The sequence below is a fragment of the Cuculus canorus genome, chromosome 1, assembly GCF_017976375.1.
Source record: "Cuculus canorus isolate bCucCan1 chromosome 1, bCucCan1.pri, whole genome shotgun sequence".
Lineage (NCBI taxonomy): Eukaryota > Metazoa > Chordata > Aves > Cuculiformes > Cuculidae > Cuculus > Cuculus canorus.
Window position 1 is genome coordinate 171219330 of NC_071401.1, and position 7947 is coordinate 171227276.

Genomic DNA, 7947 nt, shown 5'->3' on the forward strand with positions numbered 1-7947 from the left:
GCTGATGCAACACCTGAAGAACAAGAGGGGCACTGCACAGGCCTCCCACCTCGCCATTATTTTTTTGTGTTAAAGCAACAACCTAACAAGGTTCTGCATTTAAGTCCAGCACTTGAAAGATTCAAGCAAGTAAAAGAATACTTTTAAGGAAAGCAACAAATTATAGGAAGGCCAGATGACAGTCAAGATTTCACATCAAGATCTTTAGTGAGACGAAGCAACATTTTCCCAATATTTCACATGGCTTCTTGTAAAACTAATGGCTCCGAGAAGTCTGTGTTAAGAAGCTAACCAAGAAAGGCTGAACTGGGTTCAGCTATAAGTCCATGTAGCTCCATACCTCATCTCAAACAGGGACTCTGGATACACTCAGGGAAGTTTGGAAAAACAGAATACAGTCATACCTCACTGCTTCCCAGCAACTCACAGCTGAGAGTTTACTTCACCCACAGGCTGTATTTTTTTGTTTAAATTAATACATGGGTAATAATTAATACACAGCCCAGTGAGTTTCTGAAAACTTAGTTTCTTAGGTCAATGAGTTTAACATCATTTATGGGAGTAATTATAATGCTGTGAACGGGAAAAAAATAAAAGAAACTATCTTTTGCAGATGTCAATGGTGATGCTTTGAGAGCTGGACTTTGCCTAGAGGAACTAGAACAAGCACTCCAGCATGTGTAGCTGTTGGGAGCTCCTCACATCAGTCGTATGCTGAAGCACACAGCAATCAGAGGTTCTTAAAGCAAAAAGGATTTAAAACATATCACTGCAATTGCTTTCCTAAATCCAAAGCTAAGCAGCCTCAAGCATAACCCAGATTCAAACCTAGCACTGTACAGTCCAAATCCCAAGACACTACTGAGCCAATATTGTTCCTATGCTCCCTGGCAATAAATACAGTTCTGCTGGTACATCCAGGACTTACCTGCTAAATAGCACAAAACAAAATAAAATATTGAAGTCTATTATGAAATATCAGCGCTATTATATTATATATATTATATATTATAGGCCCCAAATTCGTATTTTCCATTTCCCAGACTCCTTGGTGCCTGCAAATAAAAGTTTATGAAAGCAGCACCTTATTGTGAAACACCACTAATGCTGTTTTCCAGGCTTTACTTTCAGGTTTATCGTTTAGCACAGAAACTTACATATAATTATGTAGATTATGAGCCCAACGTTTTGGGTTTTTGAAAACAGTCATCATCATGAGTGAAGCTGAACATGAGACACTTATCCTTGCAAAGCCAAATGGTTGAATACACCCTTGCACTCTAGGAGTTTACTTTCTTGCACAACTGAAAAAAATATAGCTGATAGGTACACTCTTGATTTCTACAGGGGTAAAACACCAGCTTTCCTAAAGAAAGGACCGTTGAAAGCAGTATAATTTGCATACTGTGTACTTGTCCCATTGATGATCCATTTGAAATAAAGCCCTGACAAGAAGGAACTCATGCATAGCTCATAGTAAGGGGAAAAGATTATGTATTGCTCTTGAAGCCTGAGACGGAAGAAAGCAAAGGCAATTTAAATAAAAATGCATGCATTTTCAAGGCAGAACATATATCATTCTGCACTAAAAAGGAGTATTTGAAGCAAATTTATTTCAGATCAGGTTAAAATTATGTTTTCAAATAGGAACATAATGTCCTACTGAATTGTATTATGGGCAGATACAGAGGTGAAGAGGATGCACAAGATTAAGGAAGTGTCTGGCAACAACGACACTAGCAGAAGTCTGTTTCATTAACACTCCTTGTATAATAGTGCACATAGTTGGGTTAGGCTTAACAACTTATGGCTCACCAGAGCTGTTCTTAACTTTCTAAATGTGAAAGAAAAATTTAGCAATGGGATGCAGAAAACTAGGTAATGGTACTGGAAGGACAGGAACATTCCCCAACAGCAGCGTGTGCAAGCATTTCTGCTAAGGAAAAAAGATATGAAGTGAATGGTCAAGTTCAGAGCCCCTCAAAAGGGCATCCATCACATGCCTGCAGGAACGTGATGAAAAATTCCACTCCATCGCCATGACAACTTGTGCTACATCATTGCCATAGTAACCGGCTGAACATCGTTAGTTTTCAACCGTATGCACGGTGGCCAACATGCCCATGAGGAGGATTCACCACTGCGGCTGGGTGCCCGGCTCTGCCCCGCAGCTGGTCCCACCCCAACTTGTCTTTGCAGTTTAATCCAGCCTCCTTCCATGTTTCCCCTCCTCATGCCACTGGCCAATCTCCTCACCACTGTGAGTTCTTTAAAACCAAGTCCATCTCATCATGGGAGCACTGATTTCTTGCATTTTACTGTTGCTTTTTTTCCCCCTCAAGCAATTTATCAGGCTAAGATTAAACGCGAGTAGAAAATTTTCATCTTCCCGATGAGTCATTGAAAATCTGTTCTATTAAACCAGCGCACCACGGGGTGGCTTTACGCGCTGCATTTGCATCCCACGCACGTAGTCGCAATATCAGTTCAAAGGCACCGTCCTGTCCCCTGAAGAGCCGTGATTTCAACATTGTCATGGGGAAAGAATGTGTTTACTGTGCACCACCAAAACCCATGCGATTGTCATTTTAATACTCCAGCTCAGGCTGGGCCACTGCCTCCCTGGCAGAGTTGTCATCGTGTGTGGTGATGTAAAACAGCAGCAAGGGAAACACACTGTAACGCTTTCCAGATCAGATCAAAGCCCAAAAGTTTGCAGCTAGATAATGTCTTTCATCCAGCTATCTTCCAGCAAGGAAAAAATAAATACAAATATTACTGGGTTTCAACCCAGCCTGAGAGCAGAGGGTGAAGCATGGGTTATGCACGAGCTTGGTGGTCAGCAGGAGGATGTAGCAAGTTTGGAGCTCTTTGTGGTGGGGGTCCCCTTCCCACACCCTGGTGACACCATGTGTGTCTCAGTCGTGCTGAAAGTGCCACGAAATTAGCTTGTTCTTCTCTTGGAGGACAGGTGGGAGAGGGTGAGGTCCCTGCTGTTGCTTCTGCCTTTGTGTCCCCTCCACTTCCACGCTGTTTCTCACACCCCTCCTCTACCTCCTGCAGCTTCTCCCTGGTGTTGAGGCAAGCTGAGGCATCAGTGAAACTCCCCGATTTGGGCACTGAAGGGCATCTAGTAAGGCTTGTGATGATTCCAGCAGCACAGCAGCAGCCGCCACAGTGTCTGAGCCACCCAGACCCTCCACCACCCCATCCCTGCACCTCAATCTCCGCTGCTTAGGGGCTGGTATGGTTTACTTTGGCAGATGTGGTGTATATATAACACATATATAAAAAACATACATATATTAAAAAACCCACTAAGTAAAAAATGTATACATAACACATGTATATAACATACATATAAAACCCATCTGACATATGGATATACCATATATCATAGAATCATAGAATCAAAGAATCACAGAATAGTTTGGGTTGGAAGAGACCTTAAAGATCATTTAATTCCAATCCCCCCACAATGGGCAGGGACATCTCCCACAAGATCAGGCTGCCCAAGGCCCCATATATAGTTATATACCACAATATCTTTGCTCACATTAGACCATCAAAACCCTCTTACTTTACATTAGGCTTAAACCGTAGCCTGACACTCCCTAAATGGACTTTATCATTCTGTCACATTGCACTGCCTCAGTAAAAGAATAATTTAGTTCTCTCACCGTTAGGAAGGAAAAAAGAGGAAGGAGGAAGAAAAAAAAATCACCCTCATCTTTTCCGAAAATGAATGCAATTATAAATGAATGAGTAGTTTTCAACAGAAAAAATCATAAAAAGCTTTTTTACGGTTTGGGGTTTTTTTTTGCAATGCAATAAATAGTCCCTCGCAAAGAAGATGGAACATCATTTTAGTATTCATATATACATTAAAGTATGAAACTAGATACTTGCTATTGCTGTTTACAGCTGAAACAGAACTACATTAATCACCTCATGGGAAAAAAGCCAACAAGACTCAAACAACTCTGGCTAGAGCAGTAAAATCCATCCCATGTTTATAAACGTGCAGGAGAGTATAAATTACTCTGGAAAGAAGCCGATTCCAAAATGATTTTTTTTTTCTTTTTGTATTAACATCACCCTCTAGTGGTAGTTTTTCTGCTTTACTAAAGCACAAACAGTTCAACATATTGATCTTACAGATTTAGAAACGGTACAAAAATTGCAAATAGCAATTTGTTTACCTGCACCGAATTTTCACGCCCACACTCTGCAGCCTCTGAGTCTCCACAGCTTTGGCAAAAGCCTTATCTGGCTCACTTCAAGCATAACTTATAAAAAGAAATGTCAAAGAAAATGCTACTAAGAAATGCATAAAATAATAAAGTCCCTATAATGCCCAGCTGCAGGATAATCTTCTAGATGGGTAAGTACCTCAGTGCTTGGTGAGCAAATTGCACTCTGAAGCACGAGCCTCGTGCTTCTAATAAATTATTATCAGTCCCTTAATGACGTTTCCGTTGACAGCTTTAAAGACAAGTACGGCAAGAACTTCTGACTGTTCAGTCTCTGGACTTGCACTTCCTTCCTGGACATACTACAAACTCATCAATATGGTGGTGATTTCTTTTTAACTGTTCTCCTACTTCTTCAGTAAGAAATATCTAGAATGAGCCAGGCATAATCTCGCAGCCATCGTTTTAACATATCATTCATAATTAGAAATAGGCCTGAAGCATCCAAGGCATGTTTAGATATTGAGATCCTTACATATTCAGATATGAGTGGATTTGGAGTATCATTTTGGCCTATAGGGATAGCAAAAAAAGCCTAAATAGTGTCACAAATCCCACTAGGCTGGTCCAATATTTAGGCTCATCCATTTTTATATCTAGTAGAGAGGAAGTAACATACAAGTTCAGAATTTTGCCTCCTGCTTTTCTTACTGCGAGGTGCAGTCAGCAGGTCAGTTAGCTTGAGGCAATCACTGGGCTGGGAAAACTCAGCACATGAAATTTGGGAGTTCTCCAAGCGAAGTCAGCCTGCGTGCAGGGTATAACTTCAGTGTGGAAATGGCTGATCAACCACATCTAACTGTATTAAATTTGCAGGCAAAGTGGTGTACATAAATTGTTTAGGACGTTGGGGTGGGGACTTGATTCATCACACTAATTCCTCGCTTCTGTAATAATGAATGAAGAACAGGCATTTCCTGAAACTCTATTAGCCAATGACAGTAATTAGCTCTCACCCTCTCTCTGGACAGGGATGCATAAGAAAGGGAAGATAGCTTTTACCCACCTTACCCATCTTGCCTTCAGCAGAGCTCCAAGCACTTTACGTAGAGGTCAGCTCTACAAAAAGACTTCCACACCCACAACGGGACTTAAAGGGCCAACTCTTCAAAATTGTTTGGACAGACTTGCAGCATCAGATTAAAAGCAGAAGGCTAAACCTGTTAGTGCTCCAAACTCCTCACTGCATCCCTTTGACAAATGCTGGCATCTCCCAGGGTAGGGACAGGGTACAGGTGCACCCCTGGGGGCAAAACCAGTCTCAGCTCTCTCACTACAAATCTAATGTAGAGCCCTCAAATGAAAAACTTGGTCTCATAACCCAAGTTTTCACTCTTTTAAGTCTTGTACGTTCTTACCGCTAGGTGATATAGTCTCACACAGACCCAGGCAGTCTTTGGAGAAGCACCATTCTCAGTCCTCAAAGAACCAGACCCAACAAGTGCACTGGGAGGACACAAAACCTCAGGCTGCAGCAGCCAGCACTAATCCTGCTGAAGGCCACGGTTCTTTCACTGCTGTCCACTGTTCACACAGTAGCCCAGTGATGGCTGCACTCATCCAGAAAACAGGTGAGTTTCTCCTCTCCAGGTATTTTTAATCTCTCATTTCCCGCTTGCCAAGAGAATGGCACTGTACGTGTCCTTAAGTTTAATACAAACCCCTGCCATGCAGCTGAGACTGTGGGATCCCTCAGCAAAACTTTCAAGTCATGGACCGGAGAGAAGAAACTTGGTTATCACCTGACAGAGCAGGAGAATACTTGGGGCCTCTGCTGAACATCTGTGCAAACATGCAGAGAAGGGAGACATCAACTTGGATTCCCCTGGTTAAAGACAATATTGAACCTGGTCTGACATTTTACTAAGTAAATGCTTAGGAGACCATTAGGCTATTCCATACTGTGGGAGATAATGTTTCCTTTGCCTGTGCTGCCAGAGAGGACTAACTGCAAGACAAAAATCAATGACTGGGAATTCAGTTTGACACAGGCAGCCCTTGTGTCCCTTAGCATGTTCCATCAGCCCTTTTCATTTTGCCTCTGACCAATAGGAATGAGGACCACATCATCCTCCCCACAGGAAAATTAGCAGTCTTGGTTCAAAGCTGTAAATCCCAGTATGGATCATAACAAGTCAGCGTGGTGATGCTGGCTCTTTACAGCTTTAACCTGAGAAATTCGACTTGCAGACACTGTAAAAAACATCAGTACTTTTGTAGCAAATGACGTATACATCACTGAGCCAAAATTTAGTGCCACTAAATATTTTATCTGATCAGCAGCGAGCTGCACAAATAAAGCCCATCACTGCACTGCTGTGAAGCTTCACATGTTAGCTCATAACATCATAGCAGCGTATCCCAGTTAATAATGCTATACAGCAAAGCAGGTCTTATTATCTGTCCAAAACCAGCTGTTTTGCCAAGATTGTTGGTACCAAAGGAATGAACACTGTCATCCTGGAAACAGCATAGTCTAAGTAGTCACAATAAACCCAGCAGCTGCAACTACAGGCAGGGTCTAGTGCAGCACATAAAATTTATATAGATTCCTGTGAAATTAGGCCAGCAACACAGAGGGGCGAACGAAAACCCTTTGCTCACAGTCCATCTGCATTGCAGTCCTTTTGTGTCTGTTTTCTCCCTGCCTGTTTTTCCCAGAGCTGTCATCCACCCCAGACCATCTTGTAGTGACTTGCCTCCTCTCCTCCTGCACTTTGCTATTTGCTGCTGCCGTGCACACCTAGGGCACAGTCAGATCCCGACTGCAAGGTGGAGAGTTCTTTTATTCTACTACAAACCCCGTAGCTGCAACATCAGGTTGAAAGATAGGAAAGCTCTGAACTTAAAAAGACAAACTTTTCCAGAAAAGCTCCAAAGCCATCATAAAAATGTCAGGCAATGTGCTGAAAGTGCACATGCACAGGAGAGGAAAAGAGGAAAACGATAATGTACTTCAACAAAGTTTGTTGAAATTGTTTTCATCTCAAAACAATTTGTTATCTTTATCCTCTAAAGGAGATTTTATCTTTAAATCAGTCCTTCACTAACAGGAAAAGGAAATCAAAGTCCAAATCTATCTTGTATTTCACTTTATTTTGTGTGCCTGCTCTGTGAGGCATCATGCTATTGCTGCCCTTGCTCAGCATTCTTGCTTCCAGAGGCTTCTCTTGCTATTCCCATAAGCAGCTCCTGCCTTTGCACACTCACAGCCTGAAGGCCATCTCTGCCAAGCTGTACAACAGTTGTTCCCAGTGGGCAGGACGCTGACACTGGAGGCTCAGGCAGAGCCCAAGCAAACAAGCAGTGCTTGGCCTCGGCTGCATCCACCCTGGCAGGGCTGGCTTACACCCCCGGGAGTCTGAAAACAGGACTTCTGGAGAAAACAGGGTGGAAACACCAAAGTTTCAGCCAAGCTAGTTAGCTTCGTGCCAGTGCTTCTGGAAGCAATCACAGAGCTAACCACAAGCCCAGAGCCAGCCACACTGCATGCACTCTTACTACAAGGGTTGTAGATAATTGGGTAAAAAAAATAGGACTGTAGAAATTGCTGATTTTCTTAAGCTTACAGGAAGACTGGGTCCTAGGGCAGTAAAACGCAGAGGGAATCATACACATATATGAAAGGAAACCTCAGGTAACTCATGTCAAACAAAGAACGATGACTAGAATGATCTCAAAAAACTCATATATT